This window comes from Somniosus microcephalus, chromosome 2 (assembly GCF_052327205.1).
Source record: "Somniosus microcephalus isolate GS21.2 chromosome 2, FLI_Smic_1.0, whole genome shotgun sequence".
In the NCBI taxonomy this organism is placed as follows: domain Eukaryota; kingdom Metazoa; phylum Chordata; class Chondrichthyes; order Squaliformes; family Somniosidae; genus Somniosus; species Somniosus microcephalus.
The window spans coordinates 30,052,533-30,076,687 of NC_140988.1; the positions used below are offsets into that span (position 1 = coordinate 30,052,533).

The 24,155-nt window shown below is 44.2% G+C and overlaps 1 protein-coding gene across 3 annotated transcripts in view; it reads left to right on the plus strand.

The window, feature by feature from the left end:
* jade1 (jade family PHD finger 1) overlaps positions 1–24,155 on the plus strand; it is a 168,271-nt gene that overhangs the window by 43,168 nt on the left and 100,948 nt on the right. The window contains exon 3 of one of the 3 annotated variants that reach the window (XM_086008365.1): positions 22,960–23,115. The exons of the other annotated variants lie outside the window; for them this stretch is intronic. The gene's annotated coding sequence lies outside the window, so the exon portion shown is untranslated. The remainder of the gene's footprint in view (positions 1–22,959; positions 23,116–24,155) is intronic. 3 annotated transcript variants of the gene reach the window in all.

Sequence of the window (24,155 nt, forward strand, 5' to 3'; positions counted from 1 at the left end):
AGAGTTAAATTGTGGACATTGTACAGCAGAAATAAGTTAGTGTGTGTTGTATTTATGTAATCCCCACAAGCAATGTAATCTATATAGAATATCTTCTATCAGGACAAAGGGAAACAAATTTCCTAGTAGTGTTACTGGAACCACTCCAAATGCCACTTTATTTCCTATGCAAAGTGAATATTTACATTTAATACTTTAAAAAGTCAGTGCACATTACAATTAAATTTCCTAGTCTATAGGGAGCAACCCAGGATGTTGGGAACATCAAGTTTGGATCAGGACAATGCTCTTTGGCCCGTCGAAATGCAGTGTTTGTGTGGCTCTTGGACGATCTCATGACTTAGTCGGTCAAGCATTTGAAGTTCTGCCACCGACAGCTGTTTGAAGGTAGGACTGTGCTCGTCTTGTATGCAGATCGTAGATGTTTTATTTCTGGGCTGGAAAGTCGGGGGAGCGGTTGCGTTATGTAGAAGTGTACACGGTTATGCAAAAGATTTTCCAATGAACCTGCAGTAGTGATCCCTTCAAAGAACAAGATGGACTCATGCAAAATTTATTTGGCTGCAGTAAGATTCTGAGGTGTTCCAGAAATCAGCAAAAACTGTTCAAATCTGGGCTTGGAATTCCTTTAGATGTTACATGTTACACATCCTGCCAGCGACCATCAGGTGTGAGTTATAAGCTAATTTGTTATAACCTCATTTTAGGGTTCAGTTGACACTTCTAAAACCAACAGAGGTTCCTTCTCCTGGTTTATGGTGTCTGAAGCACTAAATGGCATTATAACCTGATTACTCCTTCCCAGACATTCCCGCATGTGCGCACGCACGCACCTTGCAGTTTTCTTCATCCATGGTACACTATACTTTCAATAAATACACCAATATAAGTCCAGAATCAGCGTATTTGGCTGGCGTTGGCAGTTTGTGTTTCAGTTCCGGGGTTGTGAAGAACCTAAATATTTTAGAGAAATTCTGTCATAGCATCTTCAAGCAGTGGATCCTGGGGTTGTTAACAGAGCCACCCAGTCTTCTGCTCACTGTATTTTGGAGCTGAGGTTTTTCCAGGGCGACAATGAGGCACATGGAATGTTACACAAAGAAACAGTTCATTCATTCCATCAAGCCTGTGCCGGTGTGGAGACTGTTATCGGAGCTGTGCTTCACGTTGTAGAGCTGAATTTTCCGTAAATCTAGTAGTTGTCCTCTGATGCTGGTTAAATATTAACTCAATTTTATTTCAAAAAGGAATCTATCAGCCTATTGCTAAGAAAAAGCGGTTTTAATTTTCCAAAGGAGAAATGGGTAACCAAACGGACATGAAATAGTAATAACTCTGAAGTATTGAAATGTATTTAATCTTTCTCTGCTGAAAGAAACTAGAATTGAGAACATGGTTGTGTGTCCACGTTCCAAATAACAAGGTGCCCTCATCTATTCAGTTGACAAAGTTATTGAGAAAATAAAAGGATGTGGAAAATACTACGTGTGCACAGTGATATCTACAGAGACAGAATAAACATGAGCGACAAGCCAGAGTCAGCCGAAATGCCAATGTAGTGCACATCAAACCGCCACGTGATCCCAGATGAGTAGACCTGAGACATTCTATTGATTTTTAAAATAAAAAACAATAACACCAGCATCACTTAACCTGAGAAAGAAGCATCTTTTTATAAACCGTTTTGAAAAGCTGTCAACAAACAACCAGTCTGACGCACTTAGTTTGTTAACTTCACACGGAAGTAGAATAGCATTAATGCCATACAGTAAAAGGACATGAAGTGACAATAACCCGGGACAAAAGCAATGGTAGGATAAGCAGCCACAACACAAGTTCTAGAAAAGGTGTTTTTGTTTAGGTAAAAATGCATCACAGAATAATCAAAAGTTACATCCGAGCCAGAAATGCCAGATGTAAAATCAGTCCTTGTATAATCAACCACTGACAGAATAATTACACCACTGATGAGGAAAACTGCAAGATTGGAGCCCTGGAATATGCAGATCTGTCTTCACTAAGTTTATTGAAAAAATAGACATAAGTAAAATGTGGTGGATAAAATTTGTGATAACAGGATTGTTGGAACTGTGGAGAGCACAACAATGAGTTCAGTTAACGTTTAACAATGAGAATTTCTTCTTTAGTGCATGTCTCACAACCCCAGGTCCACCATCTGAAGGTGCGGAGATAGGGGCCCAGAAATTCGGGTCGGCGGCTTCCTGCGGGTGCAAGCCTCCGACCTGTACTTACCTAGCACGCTGGCCATTGAGCTGTGGGCCCCCGTGGAATTGCGATCCTGGGCCTCCGCCAACTGCCGGCGCGCAGTGCTTGCGTATCCCAGGGGTGCAGTTAGTTCGATGCGTCACCTGGGATCACGTGGCCCATGGAGAGCCAATGGTAGCAGGGAATGCTTCATTCATAAGTTTGACAGGAAAGGCTGTCAAACCTATAAATACTATAAGCCCCAAAACATCACTAAAACCTCAAATAATTTTTTTTTTTAAATCACATTTTTTAAATAAACTATAAATTACATGAAATAACTATTTTAAACAATAATTTAAATTTTTGAAAAAATTAATTACATGTTCTAACGGGGCTAAAAATAAACTTAACTTTCTTTAAAGTGTTTAAAAATAATAAACCTGTGGAAAAAATGTTTTAATTTTAATTAATTCACCACTTACCTTGTTAAAAGCAGGCCTTGCGACTGCTTTTTACATGTCTAACTTCTGGAGACTTACCTTCCCGGAGAAACCTGGAAAAAAAAACGTAAGTTCGATGCGCACACGCTGCCTCTCCGGCACACGCGTTCCACCTGTCAACCCCTTCTTTCAGGGGAATGGAAGTGCTGGTTTCCCGCGCACGCGCAGTGCATGCACGAAACCGGCACTTCCATTGGGCTTACGGGTGAGTACCCCATGCGTACTCACCCGTGGAGACCCGAATTTCTGGGCCATTATTTAACTGAAGTAGCTCACTTCACAAATCAAAAGAAATAGAAACAAGCTGCCAGCACCAATCAGCACTTGCGCGTTTTCTTTCTCCCTTTTCTGCCAATTTTCTCTCCTCTTTTCCTCCTTTTCATGCAGGCATTAACTTCGTGCGGAGATATGGTTTCACAGATGTTGCTGCTCCTCCAGCAGCTTCTTTAAGTTCCATCTTTCATGTGCGATCTTAGACGGTGATTGTCACCAGGCTTTTTGAACATCAAAGCTGAGCCCAATCGTGTTCACCCATGCGCTTTCCAGCAATGCTTACTGCATAGTGAACGAGAGTGGGCCAGAATAGTTGTGATATGCTGAAGGGCAAAGAAAATTTACAAAAAAAGTCAGCACGCAACCTCAAGCTCAAACATGGCAAGCCTTATGTTGTGAATCTAAATGGGCCATCTCTTCCCTTGTGGAATGCAAAAAAGTACTTCAGACCCTGACTCCAAAAGCACAAGACGGCAAATCACAAGGCAATATGGACAGCCATCTCTCGATAACGATCATAAGGCACGATAGCAGTTACTGTAATGAAAAGCTATTTTCGTACATGATAAACCATTGTATCATGAGTGATCCATTTTGAGACTAAAACCTAGAAATTACTGTTGCCGATATTAGTGGGCGAATGCTTAATATGTTCACGCGACATTCCTTTATCCGATATTTCAACAGAGGTGTTATCTGCTCAAAATAAATGGGTTAACACCTATGTTAAAGTAGAGGAATGTCATAACTAAAATAAAAACAGGAAATGCTGGAAATATTTTCAGCATTTTCCGTTTCTATTTCAGTTTTCCCGCAGAATTTTGCTTTAATATCATAACTAATATTGTCAACACTAACTTCTACGTTTGAAAGAATCAGCGTTTTGGAAGAAATGAGTCAAGAAATACGTTTATTATTTTAATAGGGTATGTTTATAGGGTATGTTTATGATACTTTGATTTGTTTCAGTTTAGTGGGGTATATTCTTTCTCATATGCAGCAGTGTACACATCACACATGTGTATGTATAAAAAGCTTACTCTGGAATGGACCAAATGAATTGTCAAATAAATCAAAATTTTCATTGGAGCATGACCCCCCAAGTAAATAAATCCATACACTTCTAAAATTTTAACTACACCACAGCATGCAACTACATTTTTTAATGGTTTGTATATATGAATGCTTTTGTGCGCATTTATATTAAGGTTTACCAAAAAGTCATACATATCTTAATGTGCCTTCCTTCTAGTTCGCATTACAGGTTTTCTGCTATTGTTTATAAACTGCAAAAACGTAACTTTGTCAGATGCTGACGTTGAATGGTAAGCTAGTAGCATGAAAAAAAATACCTTTACAAATCTGGACTTTGAAGCATGAGCCAAATATCATATGATTGTGTCCAGTTTTTGCAGTATAAATCTGTAGATTTCGTGTCAATGTCATTGATGCAGAGTCATATTGTGAATCCTGCACAGGTGATCTACCTGGTAGCATCTATGCAAATAAAGATGAATTCAGTATAGCCGAAAGGAATCCACAAATGATTAATTTTCATTGGAGCATAACCCCCCCCCCTCCAAGCCCTCCTAGTAAATAAATCCCATACACTTCTCGGTATTCCCACAGCCTCAGTGACGCTTTCTCGGACAATGAGGTGTGAAGCTGTTCTGGGAACTTTTAGTGGTTTTCCCATTTCCTAGATCATCTTCGATTGCAGTCTTGGTATTCACATTTTGCTATTAAGCATGAAGCCTTTGGTCAGGATTTACAATTTCTTCAAAGCCATGCATCTCTTTCTGCCAAAGATATGTTCTACTAGTCTTACTAGATATAGAATTTCGCTGTCTGTATGCCTCACTTGAACTGTCCTTTTCTGGATTGACTCCAATTTCTAGAGGGACTATTTTCAGACTGTCAGTAACTTTAATGCCTACTTGCTGCCATGCATTCCAGGCGTTAAGCCTACTTTGCGTGCTATTAATACCTGATCACATATTGTGGTGTAAGTTCAATACTATGGTAAATGCTTTACAGCAGCAGATTAGAACTCAGATTGAATTGAGTTTTCTCCCCAGCTATGATCTACACAATAATTGAACAGCCAGCTGACAGTGCAGCTGGTGTTTGTGGAACCTAACCCAAGCAAGAAGTGAATGCCTTGAGGGGAGTGGGGGGGGGGGGTGGGAACGGAGGAAATTTGCTGAAAAAAAATGTAAAAATAAATAAAATTTGAAAAACACACCAATCGAGCCAAATATTGCGGGCTGGGTGCCGGTAACTAAATTCATGCTACATATTCTGAATTTTAGGATTTATTTCCCAGTTTTTTAAGCCACGGTTGGACTTTTACTCTCGTCAAAAGGGACTTCATCTATTAAGGTTCAGTACAGTTAACTTCTTCGCATTGTATTATTAAGTAATTTTGAATAGGCACATTGGAAATGGACATGTACGATAGCAAAATACTGCAGATGTTGGAAATCCGAAATAACAACAGAAAATGCTGGAAAAACTCAGCAGGTCAGGCAAAAGTAGTAACTCAATATTGAGTTCAACAATTTCAGATCGTAACCTCGGCCCCATTACATTTTTTCTTGTAAATTTTCCACTCCTTTCCCCCCCCCCGCCTCTCTCACACCTGGCAGCTATCTCTTGCCCTGCCAGTACACTTTACACCTAATCTCAGCCTATTATCATCTCGTCCAGCTTCGAATGCCTTTCATTGTCTCTTTTACTTCTTTTGTTTCTTTCACTTCTTTTGTCCGATCGCAGCCCTGCCTTCGATCTATTTTCTTTTCTTTCCAGTTTTGAAGAAGGGTTCGACCCGAAACGTCAACTCAAATTTCTCTCCACGGATGTTGCCTGACCTGCTGAGTTTTTCCAGCATTTTCTGTTGTTATTTTGGAAATGGACATGTTGCGACCTTTATCTGGAGGAAACAGTTTCTCCATTACAATTGGCACAAGTCCAGCCACCTTCGATGCAAAGTTCCCTCTAAGTGGCCGCGCAGTAATGGGAAAGGTCCCGCGCAGACTGCTCACTGGCTTCTCCTTTGTAAATAACGCGCATGCACGGAAATTTAAAGGGACCGCGCACTAAAAGAAACAGGCCGCGCATAACAAAGCGCAGATTACAGGGAACATTGCTTCTATTGTGTAAATATATTAATGAAGCAGGACCTATGGGATAAGAGAATATGCCATTCACATGAACTCCAAAACAGTAGCAGTTGCACCCAGGAGGGTGACCAAGCAGCGTGCTAAGGAATTCAAATCTACACGTAGACTAGGTTTGGGGGAAGAACTAGTGCAAGATGAGAAAGGACAGCGGAGACACAACTGAGCAAAATAAACCATTTACGGGCAAAGAAAATTTGCGGTTGTACTGTAAATTCAATGAGCATATTGGTGTGGTTGTATTCCCTTCAACCTTGATGTACAATTCGTGAATACCAGTAAAAAGAAAATATATTTAGAATTTGCGCATCTTTCTTTAATCTTTGGCATGGTACTTCTATTTAACAATGGAACAATATGTGCAACAGGAATATAGTGTGGTTTTATTTTCAATAACTGCAGTTTTAGTGCATGACATTTTGACATGGTCTGTGTGGTAAAGATAGAACAAAAAGTTATATCACTTGACGAACCCTCCACATAGTGCAGGAAACTTCAGCTGCAGAAGAACTTGCTGCTGGGCACAGAACTCACACAGCAAGGCTTTCAGAGGGTTTGATAGAGCTTTGACTGGCACTGCCCTGACTCTGCAAGAAGATGGGAGAGTGAGGAGAATCAATCTGCTACCCCCAACTGTGTACAGCCCAATCGCACACTATTGTGGAAAGTTGCGATGTCTGGGATGCTTCCAGCCTGCACACTGCATCGATAATGCCGGTGCCCAGAGGAAGGGAGTGAATAACATTATTCAGTAGGCTCCAGAACAGTGATAGGGGTGTCGGTGAGACATATGTGCTTGATATGTCCCTTGGTCTGTTGCTGCACACCCTTTGGCTTGTATAGTGTACTCCAGAGAATGCTGTCTGGGGGATTTTGTACGAGTAAATTGTCTTCCTGCCACTTAGCACAGTGTGGAAAATGACATTTTGTAACTCCTCCAAGATGTTTATGCCTCAGGATTGGATTCGACGGTGGAGATGGGATACTATATTAATTACTTTGGACTAACTGCAAATGCCGCAAGACAGCTGCAGATAGCAAAGGAGAAAACTTATTTAGTTTAAGTGTGCAGAGCAATGTAGACAAATGATTTTCTTCATACGATTTCATAATTTTGCAGACGAATTAAGGAAGTTATGGACAGTGCTTTCAAATTACTGCTGAGGCAAGTGTTTAAAATAAACTGTCACTTATGAGGCTGTCTGAATTGTTCCAAACTATTTGAAGAGTTAGACGGCACCTCCTCACTAGGCCAGCATGTCTTGTTTTCTATGGCTACTTTTCTTTGCTGCAATGTGGATTGTTGATTATCATATTCAGTTTTCATCTTTGACCACAGATCACCACAGGAAATCTGCTAGTGTTGTTGACATAAGAATATATACTGGGAAATGTATAATTAAGTACAGAATGTATGAGTTTAAAATGGGGACTGAATTATGCTGTGCACCCTGTGCCAATTATCATCTGCCCTCTAAACTCGCTTCACCTGAAGACTACATTTGGTCTTGACTCCCCATGTACAACGCAGCAGAAGATCGACAAGCAATATACTAAAAGTCTTGCATACAGTGTAAGCCATCGTGCGTAACAGTTCATTAGTTCTTCTTCTTCTTAGGCAGTCCCTCTGAACCGAGGATGACTTATGTAGTGTCCGTGTGTAGATAAAGACACTGAAGACAGGAGTTGGTTCATAGGTATTTTACTAAGCAAGTCTGGGGGGGGGGGGTTCTAAAGGATATACACAATACACAGGCTTATATAGCCCAAGTGGCAATTACCGGCATTACGCACACCTGGGGCTCTTAAAGGCACATACACCATAATTGCTCTTAAAGGCACATACACCACAATTCCTCCCCTTCTAGCTAACTAGTACATCATATTTTAAGTAATTATTAATTACATGTTATATGCAAAATAATATACATTGCTGTATTAATTAATTATAAGTTAGTCTCTCAGGAGGCTTCCTGACTCGGTCCGGATAACGCCTCGGGGGTGTAGTAGTTTCTGGTGGTGTAGTAGGTTCTTCTGGCAAGGCTGATTCGGCTTGAAGGCCAGTGTCGGGTTCATCGGGCTCCAGTATCACCGGATCGGAGGTAGATATGGGTATCTCTACTTCATCGTTAGATGTATAGAGTGGTGGTGTAGGTTGTCCCTTTTCGGATGACTTGATGATTTGGTCAGCATGGCGCCTTATTATGCTGTCTCCGATGTCCACGGTATACATCAGTGGTCCTAATCGTGTGCAGATAGTTCCAGGCTGCCATTTCTCGGTACGGTAGTCCCGGGCCAAAACCGGTTGGCCTATCTGGAAGGCCCTAGTTGGCCTTTCATTCATGCCCTGAAACTGCCGGTTCTCCACGTCCCTTCGGATGTTGGGCTTGACCAAATCCAGCCGGCATCTTAGGTTTCTATTGTAGAACATCATGGCGGGAGTTTGGTTAGTAACCATATGCGTTGCATTCCTATATGCAAATAAGAAGTTATCCACCTTGTGCTGAAGTTTTATGTCTTCATTACCCATGGCCTTGATGGCCTTCTTGAAGGTCTGGACAAACCTTTCAGCCAATCCATTGGTGGCGGGATGGTATGGGGCGGACGTGTAGTGCTTTACCTCATTGTTCTTTAAGAACTTTCTGAATTCTTCGGACACAAATTGCGGTCCATTATCAGAACATATCTGTTCCGGCAGCCCATTCCTGGCAAATATGGTCCTTAATACTGTGATGGTTTTTTCCGTGGTGGTGGAGGACATCTTTATTACCTCCGGCCACTTGGAGTGTGCATCAACCGCGATTAAGAACATTGAGTCCATAAATGGACCAGCAAAGTCGATGTGCACCCTTTGCCAGGGAGATGAGGGCCACTCCCATGGATGTAGAGGGGCCTGTGGCAGAGCATTTTGGACCTTCTGGCATCCTAGGCAGCTCTTGGTCATGTCTTCGATGTCTCCATCGATACCTGGCCACCATACAAACGCCCTAGCTAGGTTCTTCATTTTCACTCCACCCAGATGCCCCTCGTGAAGCTCCTTTAGCACTTTATCCTGGAGTTTGGGTGGAATCACCACTCTGGATCCACACATCAAGGTTCCTCGGCACACTGACAGCTGTTCTCTTCTTTGCGAGAATGCTGGCAACAGTGGTTCGCCATGTGCTGGCCATCCCTTCACTGTTAAATCGTAGACCCGTGAGAGAGTAGGGTCATTTCTTGTCTCCCTTTCACTGGCAGAATTTGTCACCGGTAGACATTCCACTATGGTAGAGTGGAATATCTCTACTGGGTCTACTGTAGGTGCCTCTTCTATCGTTGGCAACGGTAGGCGTGATAAACTGTCAGCATTCCCATGCTGTTTTGACCCTTTGTATTCAATGTTGTATTGGTGTGCCCCTAGAAAAAGGGACCACCTCTAGTCTTTGTGCCGTCATAATGGGGACACCTTTTTTAGGGTTGAATATGGAGATGAGGGGTTGATGGTCAGTCAACAAGGTAAATTTTTGTCCGTGTAGGTAATGGTTGAATTTCTTCACTCCCCATACCAGGCTGAGTGCTTCCCTGTCTATCTGGGCATAGTTACGCTCAGCTGAGTTCAATGAGCGTGACGCAAAAGCTATCGGCCGTTCCGAGCCATCAGGGAATCTATGGGACAATACCGCTCCTATGCCGTAAGGGGATGCATCGCACGCCAGTCTGATTGGTAGTGATGGGTTGTAATGAGCCAAAATTTTCTCTGATGTGATTAAGTCTTTACATTTATGGAAGGCACGTTTACAGTCTTCGTTCCATTTCCAAATCACTCCTGTCTGTGGAAGATCATTAAGAGGGTGTAGAATAGTTGATAAGTTCGGTAAAAATTTATGATAGTAATTTATTAATCCCAGGAATGACCTTAATTGTGAAACATTTTCAGGTGCTGGGGCTTTTATAACTGCTTCAATTTTTTCAGGTGACTTATGCAACCCTTCCTTATTAATTATGTGGCCACAATATGATATCTGATTTTGGAAAAATTCGCACTTGGGGCGATTTGCTCGTAGGCCCCATTCTTTCAGCCTAGTGAGCACCTGCTCCAAATTGGCAAGGTGCTCGTTGTCGTTTTCTCCTGTTATAAGGATGTCGTCTAGGTAGCATTGAGTCCCTGGAATCCCTTGCAGGACTTGCTCCATAGCTCTTTGCCAGATAGCTGGAGCTGATGCTATTCCAAAAACCAGTCGATTGTACTGGTACAGGCCTTTGTGTGTGTTTATTGTGAGATATTTTTTAGAGGTCTCCTCAACCTCCATCTGTAGATATGCCTGTGCCAAGTCAATTTTTGTGAAACGTTTCCCTCCGGATAGTGAGGCGAAAATATCTTCTATCCTCGGAAGAGGATACTGTACCGTGTGAAGGACCGGGTTTACAGTCACCTTAAAGTCCCCACAGATGCAAATTTTTTCCTGTTCCTCAGAGTTATTTTTCAATTTTTTTCATGACTGGAACGATGGGTGTTGCCCATTCGCTCCAATCTATTTTGGATAATACGCCTGCCTTTTCCAAATTCTTCAGCTCTGCCTCGACTGCCGGACGTATTGCGTATGGCACCGGTCTTGCCTTAAAAAATTTTGGAATTGCTGTATCTTCCACTTTTATTGAGGCGGTGATGCCTTTCAAGGTTCCTAGTTTCTCTTGAAACACTTCTTTGGCGTTGGCCAAGATGTCTTTTAATCGTTCAGGTATGATGTCATCATTGTTTTTTTCCTTACTGGTCACCGTCAGTGCCTGAATGGAGTGCCAGTCTAAACGTATCTTCCTTATCCATTCACGTCCCAACAACAGTGGACCACCATCTTGTAGAATGTATAAATACAACTTTTGTATTTCTTTGCCGTTGTATACCACAGGCACCCTTATTTTTCCTTTGGGGTAGACTTTCTGCCCCGTATATGTTTTTAAGATAATGGATGTGTCTTTTAGAGGTATATGCGAAAATAGCCTCTCGTAATCTCGTCGATTTATTACGGTTAGAGCTGATCCTGTATCTAGCTCCATTTTAACTGGGGACCCTGCTATTGTGAGGGTAACCCAAATGGTTTGGTAATCCTCTTTGGCAAGTACATTATGTAATTTGAGACAGCTTAGTCTCTTGTTTCCGGAGTCGCTATTGCTATTCTGGTCTTCGGAGCTATTGTCCGTCATCATTTGTACCTTCCTGTACTTTTCTTTATTGATTTTTTGTTTTCTGTCAGTGGATTTGTTTTGTCCAGATTGGCATACCCGTGCAATGTGTCCAATCTTACCACATTGCCTGCATGCTTTGCCCTTGAACCAGCATTCCCTCTGGTTATGGGTGGATCTGCCGCAGCGATAACATCTTCCGAACTCCTGTGTCATTTTATGGGTGCTGAAGTCCTGTGTCTCTTGTTGTATCTCTGCAGCTCCTTTTGCTGCTGCTTCGTATGATACAGCCATACTGAAAGCTTTGTCCAATGTTAAATCTTTTTCAGAAAGCAGTCTTTTTTGTGTTCCTTCACTTAAGAGACCGCAAACAAATTTGTCTCGAAGATAATCCGATAGTCCTGCTCCGAATTGGCAGTACTTTGATAGCTTTCTTAATTCGGTTAGGTAATCAGCGTTACTTTCATTCTTGTGTTGATTTCTCTTGAAGAACTTGAATCGTTCCGCTATCAGCAGCAGTGTTGGGTTTAAATGCTCCTGCAGGGTATCAACAATTTCTTTAAAAGTCTTGTCCTTTGGTTTGGCTGGAGTGATTAAATTTCGTAACAGCCCGTATGTCTTCACGCCCATTAAGTTCAGAAGTACTGAAGCTTTTTTTTCATCTGTTATTCCATTTGCAGTGCAATAAACCTCTACTCTTTCCACGTATGTGGTCCAATCTTCTATTTCGCCATCAAAAGCCTCAATATTACCAGATTTAGGCATTTCAGAAAAGATATGGCGCTTCCCGCGCTTTTTTCTTTCTCTCTGTAGCAACGATATGGCGCTTCCCGCGCTTTCCCGCCGCTGCTACCGATAACAACGCTGTTTTACTGTGGTTTCCGTTTATTCACTGTTGGAGACTCGTTCCCGACGGAGGTCTAAACGCTGACCTGCGCCGGCCGTCTCTCGAGTGCACCCTCCCAGTCCGTTATTGCTTGCCTCCGATTTCGCTGCCTGTCTCAGCTGTAGAGCCCGCCGCTGGAGCTCCAGCCTGACGCCCAGGAAGGATTAGCGCAGTACCTGTCACCAGCTTGGCCAGCTGGTGAAACCACAGTTTCTCTTACTTCCTTGAGTCTTCTGGACGCTGGAGGAATCGATGTCCTTGAGGTGCTGCCGAATTGCAGGTAAGTCCGTTTCCACTTCGTCGCCACTGTAGTGTCCGTGTGTAGATAAAGACACTGAAGACAGGAGTTGGTTCATAGGTATTTACTAAGCAAGTCTGGGGGTGGGTTTCTAAAGGATATACACAATACACAGGCTTATATAGCCCAAGTGGCAATTACCGGCATTACGCACACCTGGGGCTCTTAAAGGCACATACACCATAATTGCTCTTAAAGGCACATACACCACAATTTGCTTCCACATTAAAAATGAGTTCTCAGGTGACTGATGAGTCCAATGCGGGACCTACAGTCTCTGTCACAGGTGGGGCAGACGGTGGTTGAAGGGGGTGCGGGGGGGGGGCGGCGTGGGGTGCTTGGGTTGACGTGCGCTGCTTGCGCTTGGTTTCCGCTTGCTCCCGGCGAAGAGACTCGAGGTTTTAGGCGCCTTCCCGGATGCTTCTCCTCCACTTTGTGCGGTCTTGGGCCAGGGATTCCCAGGTGTCAGTGGGGATGTTGCACTTTTTCAAGGAGGCTTTGAGGGTGTCCTTGAAGCGTTTCCTCTGCCCACCTGTGGCCCTCTTGCTGTGTCGGAGCTCCGAGTAGAGCGCTTGTTTTGGGAGTCTCGTATCGGGCCTGCAGACGATGTGACCCGTCTATCGGAGCTGATCGAGCGTGGTCAAAGCTTCAATGCTGGGGATGTTGGCCTGAGCGAGTACACTGACATTGGTGCGCCTATCCTGCCAATGGATTTGCAGGATCTTGCGGAGGCAGCATTGATGGTACCCCTTCAGTGCTTTGAGGTGCCTGCTGTACATGGTCCATGTCTCTGAGGCATACAGCAGGGCGGGTATCACTGCTGCTCTGTAGACCATGAGCTTAGTGTCGGGTTTGAGGTTCTGGTCTTCAAACACTCTTTTCCTCAGGTAACCAAGGCTGCACTGGCACACTGAAGGCGGTGTTGAAGTTCGTCATCGACGTCTGCCCTTGTTGACAGTAGGCTCCCGAGGTATGGAAAGTGCTCCACATTGTCCAAGGCCTTGTCATGGATTTTGATAATCGGGGGGCAGTACTGTGTGGCAGGGGCAGGTTGGTAGAGGACCTTTGACTTACGGATGTTTAGTGTAAGGCCCATGCACTTGTACGCTTCGGTGAAGGTGTTGATGATGGTTTGGTGTTCAACCTCCGAGTGAGCGCAGACGCAAGCATCGTCTGCATACTGTAGTTCGACAACAGAGGAAGGGACGACCTTGGATCTGGACTGGAGGCGACGGAGGTTGAACAGTTTCCCGTTTGTTCTGTAAATTAGCTCCACTCCAGCAGGGAGCTTACTGATGGTGAGATGGAGCATTGCAGCAAGGAAGATTGAGAGAGCATTGGTGCGATGACACAGCCTTGCTTGACCCCGGTTCGTACGTGAATTGGGTCTGTGGTGGAACCGTTGGTCAGGATCACGGCATGTCGTCGTGGAGCAGGCGGAGGATGGTGACAAACTTTTGAGGGCAGCCGAATTTGAGGAGGACACTCCATAATCCCTCATGGCTGACAATGTCGAAGGCCTTTTGTGAGATCAAAGAAGGCCATGTACAGCGGTTGGTGCTGTTCCCTGCATTTCTCGTGTAATTGACGTGCAGTGAAGATCATGTCCATTGTGCCCCTTAGTGGGCAGAATCCGCATTGCGAATCTGGGAGGAGCTCTTTGGCCACTCGGAGAAGGCGATTGAGGAGGATTCTTGTGATGACTTTCCCTGTGGCAGACAGCAGGGAAACTCCCCTGTAATTACCGCAATCGGACTTGTCACCTTTCTTGAAGATGATCACAATTACGGCGTCTCTGAGAACTTATGTTAGAATAAATGTAACTAATTAGCTTAAGTAAATTTAAGAGACACGTTTATTCTGGTTCATTTGATCGGGCCATTTTTTCCATGTCGCCCTGATTTCCACTTTCTGAACAGTTGCAGCATTCCACAGCAAAATAAATTAAAACAATCTCAAAACAATTGAGCAGGTCCAAGGTAGGTACAAATGTAGGGGGAAATGTAGACTTTTTAAACAGTGATTCCCCCCATTTGGGCAATTTACACTTTCTGCCTCCTGCACTTGGTTCATTTTGTGACAGATGTAAAATAATATTAAAATGCTGTTTGTTTCAACTCCCTCTCTCCCAAGTTGCCTCCACTTCACAAAGGGGATGGAACATAGCTATGTCACCCTTTGGAGGTTGACCTGCATACTTGTACCACAGGGACAGCTCTTCTTGCAGATGTCCTTTAAACATTGACACCCCCAAATCCTGTGGTGTAAAAAAAATCCATGTGTCTCAACTTCTTAATTGACCTGTCGAAACAAGTCAGCGATCTGAGCCTCTTCCTAGTTTGTAAATAATATCGGCATTCATTTAAACAATTTACAGCCCAGATTTTCTGATCGGAGGCTTCCTGCGTGCAGATGCCTCCAATCTGGAAAAAATCTACACCCTTACCTGAGGGCTCCGGAGGTCCGGACAGTTCTGCTCCTGGGCCTCTCCTGGTGCGCACGCGCAGGAGCGCAGGCAGTTTGCAGGCGTCCCTGGGATCATGTGGGCCATGGGGAACCAATGGAAGAAGGGAACCCCCCTTCACACTTTTGACAGGTCTCTCAGCTTAGACACGTCAAAAGTATGAATGAGGGTCACTCAACAAACACATCAAAACATTAAATAATTTTTTAAATCACATTTAAAATTACATTAAATATTTTAAACAAATTTGAATTTTTTGAAAAAAAGAATTAGTTTTTTATGGGGCTAAAAATAAGCTTACCTTTTTTAAAAAAGTATTAAAAAATTATAAATGAATGGAAATTTAAAAAAAAACTTTTAAAAACTCTTATGCTGGTAAAAGCAGGCTGTACGCCTGCTTTTATCAGGCGTAAGATTTTTAACGGTTTTCAGCGGGCGGAGGTTCTGCAGAAAGCGGAACTCTCTGCCCGCGGAGGCCCTTCTCCAGGGCAGGCGGAGGATCTGTCAAGAGCATTCTTGACAGATCGGAAGTGCCGGTTTTCAGCACATGCGCTTCGCATGCCTGAAACCGGCACTTGCGAGGCCCCTACGGGTGTGTACACAACTCGTACGCACCCGTAGGGACAGGAAAATACAGGCCTCTATTTTACACTACATAATATTCCTGTCTTTATAAAACAGATCTTCCAACTGTGAGCAGCACCACAGGAGATATATTTACGCAATGCGTACAGAGGGATCTGATCTCGAGGCTGTAATCTCATCTCTTTAAATTTCATGCGTGGTTTTATTCCATTTTTTAAAATGTCTAGCATTGACTTCTTTTGTTGCTGATTCGCAGTCGCCTCCTTGTCATTTCGGTGATTTCCTCACTGAAAGATTAGCAATTGTGTGTATCATAATCGTAAATTTATGGAGAAATAACTTATTACTGGGAAATAATATGGCCGGTATATGTTATAATAACTATCAGCTTGTCTCATGCGGTTGCTCTTGAGTTGGAGGTTTGTGGGTCCAAGCACCACTACAGACTTGAACACATAATCTAGGCTGACACTTGTGCAGTACTGAGGGAGTGCTGCATTGTCAGAAGTGCTGTCTTTTGGATGAGAAATTAAACCAAAGTACCGTCTACCTGCTCAGGTGGATGTAAACAATCCTGTAGCGATATTTGAAGAGTTTTGCTTCACCAAACCACCATTCATCCAGTTGGATCAGCCATCACTGACCCTCTCCGCATCTCCCTCCTGAATGTCCATTCACTTGTGAACAAGGCCCTTCTCGTGGATGACTGCATCGACATCATGGCCCGGACAGAAACTTGGTTGAGGGGTGATGACACCTTACCCTTAAATGAAGCCTCCCCGCCTGGCTATATCTTCCACCACTTGTCCCGCTCAGACTGCCGTGGTGGCGGTGTGACTCTCATCACCAAATCGCATCTTGGTCTGTCCCCCTACTCCTCTGGCACTTTCTCCTCAGAGCATCTCACGTTATTCCACCCCTTTCACCACTCATTTAAAATTATCGTTCTCTACTGCCCACCCAAGTACCATAAAAATGTTATTACCAAGATATCTTCACTGCTTTCCTCCCTCAGCCTCTGCACTGAACGACTTCTCATCCTCGGTGATTTCAATCTCCATCTCAATTCATCATGCTCTCTCTCCTCTGAGTTCCTTAGCCTCCTATCCTCCCTTCATCTCTTCCTCCCCAACCCATATTCACGGTCACCCCCTCAACCTTGCTATCTCTCGTAGCCTTGCTACCCCCATCGTGTCAATCGCAGATATGGCCATCTCTGACCACTTCCTTGTATTGCTCTCCACCCACATCCCCTTTCCACCCCCCCCAACCCTACTTCCTTCTGTGTCTGCCCCTGGAAAAAACTTTCTCCCAACTCTCTTACAACTACACTTATGAAATCCCAACTGTCCAGCCTTTGGCCCTCCATTCACCACGACATTTCTGTAGCTACCGATCTGCTCAAACACACCCTCACCACCACCTTTGATGCCCTAGTCCCTATTAAAACAATTACTCTCTCTCTCACCCTGGCTAACCCCTGGTACGGTCCTCATCTTTGCTCCCTTAAGTTCAAGGGACGCAGACTTGAACGGATATGGTGGACAATTGGTTTCGCCATTCACCACCAGATCTGGCTGGACCACATAAAGCATTATCGGGTCCTGCTCTTGTCTGCCAAAATTGCTCACTATATCAGAATCATTCTGGAATGCAAAGATAAAACCCGGCTGCTGTTCTCCACTGCTAACCGTCTTCTTCAACCCCTCTCCCCTGTCTCTTCCACCCTCGCCTCCGACAACAAGTGTGAGGAGCTCATGGACTTCTTTGTCTCTAAGATTGAGACCATCCGTTCAGCTACCTCTGCCACTTCCCTTCCTTCCCCTCGCCCACCGGGCCAAACTTCCTCTAAGGTTCCCCCCTGCCCTTGTCCTGAACTCACAGCTTTCTCCAGTTTCTCTCCGATCTCCCCTCATGACCTCTCCGCGCTCATCTTGTCCACGAGACCCACTTCCTGCTCCCTTAATCCTTTCCCCACCAAACTGCTGCCTACCCAACTTCCTCTTCTGGCTCCCATGTTAGCTGACATTGTTGACGTTTCTCTTTCCTCAGGTACTGTCCCCCTCTCCCTCAAATCTGCCTTCATCACCCTTCTCAAAAAATCAACCCTTGACCCCTCCGTCGTTGCAAACTACCGCCCCACCTCCAACCTCCTTTTCCTCTCAAGTCCTTGAATGTGTTGTTGCCTCCTAAATCCGTGCCCATCTTTCCCGCGACTCCATATTTGAATCCCTCCAATCAGGTTTCCGCCCCGCCACAGTACTGAAACGGCTCTCATCAAAGTCACAAATGACATCTTTTGTGACTGTGACAAAGGTAAACTATCCCACCTCACGCCTTTGACACAGTTGACCACTCCATTTTCTTCAACGCCTCTCCACCGTCGTCCAGCTGGGTGGGACTGCGCTCACCTGGTTCAGTTCTTATCTATCTAATCGTAGCCAGAGAATCACCTGCAATGGTTTCTTTTTCCACTCCCGCAACGTTACCTCTGGTGTCCCCCAAGGATCTATCCTTGGCCTCCTCCTATTTCTCATCTGCATGCTGCCCCTTGGTGAGATCATCTGAAAACTCAGTGTCAGTTTCCACATGTACGCTGACGACACCCAGCTCTACTTCGCCACCACTTCTCTCGACCCCTCCACGGCCTCTAAATTGTCAGATTGCTTGTCCAACATCCAGTTCTGGATGAGCAGAAATGTTCTCCAATTAAATATTGGGAAGACCGAAGCCATTGTTTTCGGTCCTCGCCACTGACTCCATTCCTCTCCCTAACATCTGTCTGAGGCTGAACCACACTGTTCGCAACCTTGGTGCCATATTTGACCCTGAAATGAGCTTCTGACCACACATCTGCGATATAACTAAGACGGCCTATTTCCACCTCCGTAACATCGCCCGTCTCCGCCCTTGCCTCAACTCATCCGCTGCTGAAACCCTCATCCATACCTTTGTTACCTCTAGACTTGATTATTCCAACACACTCCTGGCTGGCCTCCCACATTCTACCCTACGTAAACTTGAGGTCATCCAAAATTCGGCTGCCCATGTCCTAACTCGCACCAAGTCCCATTCACCCATCACCCCTGTGCTCGCTGACCTACATTGGCTCCCGGTTAAGCAATGACTCGATTTCAAAATTCTCATCCTTGTTTTCAAATCCCTCCCTATCTCTGTAATCTCCTCCAGCCCCACAACCCTCCGAGATATCTGCGCTCCTCTAATTCTGCCCTCTTGAACATCCCTGATTATAATCGCTGAACCATTGGCGGCCGTGCCTTCTGTTGCCTAGGCCCTAAGCTCTGGAATTCCCTGCCTAAACCTCTCCGCCTCTCTACCTCTCTCTCCTCCTTTAAGACGCTCCTTAAAACCTATCTCTTTGACATAGTTTTTGGTCACCTGCCCTAATTTCTCTTTTTACGTGGCACGGTGTCAATTTTATTTTGCCTTGTAATAGTCTTGTGAAGCATCTTGGAAAGTTTTACTATGTTAAAGGCACTATATAAAGACAAGTTGTTGCTGTTTGTGTGACGTTGTGCACAAATTGGCTGAAAAGTTTGCCTATATAACAGCATTGACTGCACTTCAAAAGTAATTCATTGGCTGGAAAATGCTTTGGGATGGCCTGAGGACGTGCTAGGTCCTAGATATTTACATTAAACCTCGAATATAGAAAGCTAAAAGTGCTGCAACATTTCCAGAGTTTGGATGGCCATTTTATATCATCGACTGAACTTGCTCGAATGTGTTACACCCTTGACCACAGTTCCAACGTCCCGCGTTTTAAACTGTTTACCATCTCCCCACCTTTCACCATTTCCAAGCTTTCCCTGTCGACTTTTGTTGGTGACACTTTGTATACTTCTGCCATTATGGCAGCTGCTTTCCGATGCATGGCTTTGAATGTGATGAGTGGCAACCACATTATAATTGTAGATTAGGTTTATCTTGTTTTATTTGTCAGTCGGTGGAAATATGCAGTCTTCTCATGTGACAGGAAGAGTATTTTACTGACCCGTAATTCTGGTTTATTGACTTAAACTAATCAAGATCTTTAGAACCCTGTTTGTTTCTTTCCTGTCATCATGATTCTGTCACGTTGGGATAAGCATCAGGAGCAAACTCCCTACAGTAGCCCTTCTTGCAGTTTTCCTTTTAGTTCCCAGACCAGGAATAATCTGCCGGAGAGAGCAGGGCAGTCAAGACACAGACATAAGGGAGAATTTGGTTGATTGCGAGGCTGGGGAGCCTGGAGCACTAGAAGGATGAGTTTTGGTGGGCCGCGCGACCTTTTACAGGAAACTTTGTGCTATCCGGCACCGACGGGACCGAGCTGTTGCCGTTCCCTCAAAACTGCCGGACACACCAGCGTTAATGTTGAAGCATACGGAGCTTTTCATCTCCGTATCTGACAACAAACACTGTTGCTTAGCAACAGCTTCTAAACAGTCAGCCCGTACCTTGGAAGCGTCTCTCTGAAGCTGTTGCTAAGCTACAGAGACTTTGCAGAGCCTGACTGTTGGAAAAAAAAGCCACGAGAAGAAAAAAAGCCACGAGAAGAAAAAAAACCTAACGAAACAGCTCCTGATTTTTGCATGTGGCTCGAGCTTGCCGGACATTTAGCCTCCGGATAACACAAAGTTTCCTGTACCTTTTCTTAATTTGCAGTATACTCGGTCTCTTGGTTCAACTTTCTCACTGAATGGTAGCTGGTGATTAACCTTCCGTGTGTTCTTGTGTTTTTTTTTCTCCTGAGAGCGCATCTGGGCAACCTGCTCTGGGGCTTTTGTCAAGCCCAGCGCTAGGAAGTACCTGAGAAAAGCCTGGATAACTTGCTTTCCTTTCCCTTCCTCCTTACCTGTTTGGGAAATACAGGAAACTCTTTCGTATCCGACACCGATGGGACCGGGATGGTGCCGGTTGATTAAAAATTCCGGATAACGGAGAGGTATATCTACCGAGGCTATTTTTAACAAACAAAAATTTAAAAAATCAAGAAATGTGCAGTATAATTGGGTACTCACCTACAGAATGTTGTGTTAAATGGATGGTGGAAGATGCTTAAGTACAGTAATGCCAGTTGAGGGTAATCCATAACTCTTTAATTACTTAACAGTAAAACAAAACTTAACAGTAAAACAAAACTTATAAACGACTGTATACTGTAGTTTTCGTAGTGAGAATTTTGCCGGTTATTAGAGAATTCTGGATATTTAGGTGCCGTTTAAACAAGAGTTTCCTGTACCTAGCCTTCACTTGCCACCTCCTTCGATCCCCTGCCTCTATTTTCCTCCCCTTGTGATATCAAAAACTACTAGGGGGAGGCAGCCACTGGTGTGGACCCACATGCAAATCATGGTGGGCCACCAATGTAATATCCTGAACTTCTCCCATTAATGGGATTCCTCGCTTCTTATCAGTCCATCCTGATGCACTTTATTTGTCACTTTGCAAGCAGGGCAGTTGACCAAGTATTCTTCCCAATTAATTGTTTTCAGGTTGCAAAGACTAGGCTTGGAACCCCTTGAATATCGAAGATTAAGGGGTGATCTGCTTGAGGTGTTTAAGATGATTAAAGGATTTGATATGGTAGATAGAAACTATTTCCTCTGCTGGGAGAGTTCAGAACATAGAAACATAGAAGATAGGAGCAGGAGTAGGCCATTCGGCCCCTCGAGCCTGTTCTGCCATTTAATGAGATCATGGCTGATCATCTAAATCCAGTATAACCTTAAAATTAGAGCTAGGCCGTTGGGGTGATGTCAGACAGCACTTCTTCACACAAAGGATAGTGGAAATCTGGAAAGCTCTTCCCCCAAAAAGCTGTTGAGGCTGGGGGTCAATTGGAAGTTTCAAAACTGAGATTGGTACATTTTGGGCATTAAGGGTTCTGGAACCAAGGCGGGTAGATGGAGTTAAGATACAGATCAGCCATGCTCTAATTGAATGGCCAAACAGGCTCGAGGGGCTGAATGGCTTACTTGTGCTCCTAATTCCCATTCCCCTGTGATCGTGGATTCCTTATTTGGGATATCACCGAGGCAAACCTGCTGGCATTTTTTAAAATCCAGTTTTCAAAGCATTTTACCATATTGCCCAAAAAGTGACTCTTGCATCTCGCAATTTTGAGGATGCTGATGGAACCTGTTTTGCTGGATCAGGAGGAGATGTTGAGCGCGAAAGTTGGTTCTGGAGCCCACGCATGGTGGGATCTGAAAACAAATAAGGAAAGTGTTAAAGATGGCAATGCTGTTTGCAGAAGCTGCCACAATAGAGCTGTAGCAGAAGATGGTAACATATCTATGTATTTACTTACGAGCAATTACCACAAGCCAGCCATCACTGAAGTTGTTTTATTTTACTGTCCGTTTTCTCTTCCCCCTCCCCCAAACCGTGTCATTATCGGTTAAATTTCAACATATGAGCTCTCCCGATGACTCAGTTTTGCTGCCGAGCCATACAGACAGTTAAGGTCCTGGGTTTCATCAACAACGTTTGCTAAATTAGCTGATCTCAGCTGGTATGGCAATTGGGTCACAATAATTCTTGTTCCTAATCGTTCTCAAGTGATGCGGAAAATGACCACTTGGCAAGTTACAGGTGGATGGCTGGTGCCTGTGTAGAACTGCACCCGAGTGTGAGTCAGCAAGTGCCTTCAGGAGAGGAGCAGAGAAAGTTGGAGGTTCAGCATAACATAAATGATAATCAAATCAAATCAACTTTTATTGTCATTGTTAGTGCACAAGTGCAGTACAACGAAATGTAGGCTTGCGGCTCCCGAGAGTGTACATTTGGATTAAGACATTTAAACATTCAACATACATTTGGCTGGTGGTATATTAACATAAATATAACCATAATAAAGCTTTCTGAGAATGAGGGTGCAGCAAGGGTGGGCTTGACATAGCATAATTTGTATTGCTGGCGGATTAGAAGCTCCTTAAATTTATAAGGAGTTCCTGATGTATGCGTTTCCCACCCTCCTCTTCTCCCCCCCCCCGCCCACCAATTAAAAACAGGCCATTTTAACTAGGAGAGCTTAATGACAGGCCAGGGAACACATTCAAAAAAAATTTGATTTAACAAAAAATTAGCACTGAAAAAGTTTTGCTTTTTATCTTCTATAATTCATTCACTTCAGAAAGAGACTCTTCTATTATGGTGAGTTAAACAAACAGCTTTTGTCACTCAACTCCAGCCAGTGGAGTGCAGTCAGCAGTGAGGCCCTTGTAGCCTTGTGATGACCTCAGCCGTCACCTCCTGTTGTCAGGGTTTAATGGAGTGGGAGGGGTGCTACTACTGCATCACCGCTTTATGTGGGTTTTTTTTCCCTGCAGTGTAATGTCAGCAGTTGTTTCAATAACTCTGTGCCAAAAGATTTAAAAAGTTTTTTTTTTCCTCGGTAGGTTTGAGATAGTACAGCTGCTTTCTTGCGACAGATGGCAGGGCCGTCATACCAGTGAGTCCCAAGTACAGTCCTGGCTGACAGAAATAATTATCCTCCCTTGTGTTGAAGACCATATCCTCACAAAGGACGTTGTGCGCCTGTGATTATGCTTGTGGTATGCAAAATTAGATAAGAACGAATGTCTACAGCATGTTTGGCAAAGTACAGCGCGTGATGCAAGGCGCATCATGAGGTGACGCGTGCTGGGCTGTAATAAATCAGGATTAGTTAACGACGGTGTGTTTTGTTTCATAAAGAGCCACACGCACAAGAAACCAAGGGTCTGAATCTGAGCAAGTTTGTACAGCTGTCGGCGCTGGGATATTCAGAAGTAATCTAGAAAGTTGCCAGTGGCTGAGATAGATATGTAAGGATCAGTGAGTGGCACATAATGGTTTATCTAGCAATGCTGTGGTTATCTGACGCCTGGATTGAGGGAGGAAAAGCGTGTTTTTTTTTTTAAAAAAGGGTCTTTGTTCAGCGAGCTCTGCTGATGGCAAGAAGTGGATTTTAACACGATACTACTGTTGCATGACCCGATTTTTTAACTGGCTGATATATACAGCTATTGTTGTAAATCCAGCACCGAGTTAGCAGTATACAGGAAACTCTCGTTTAAACGGCACCTAAATATCCAGAATTCTCTATTAACCAGCAAAATTCATACTCCGAAACCAATACCTCAATAACCGGAAATGTTGCCGAGTCCGAGTCCCCCACGGTGGCCGAGTTGGCCAGTGGGGGTAGTTCTCCAAACTACCACTAATCGGCTTCTTGGCGCTGTCGGAAGTCCGAACACCTCAATAACAGGAGTCTGACTCTTCCGCGCTGCCGGTAGTCTCTTCCGATCTGCCAGTTACTGTATACTGCACATTTCTTGATTTTAAAAAATTTTTGTTTGTTAAAAATAGCCTCGGTAGATAACCCTCTCCGTCATCCGGAATTTTTAATTAACCGGCACCATCCCGGTCCCGTCGGTGCCGGATACCAAAGAGTTTTCTGTAATACTTCTCTGAAGTGATGCTGTGGTTCGTTCTCCTTGACTGAATTTGAACGCAGGTCCTGGAGGTGGAAGGACAGTGTCGTATCCCACTGCACCACCCAGTCCGCAGTGTGGCACTGTCTAATGCTGTCTCACCCGCAGAGCGCTGGCAT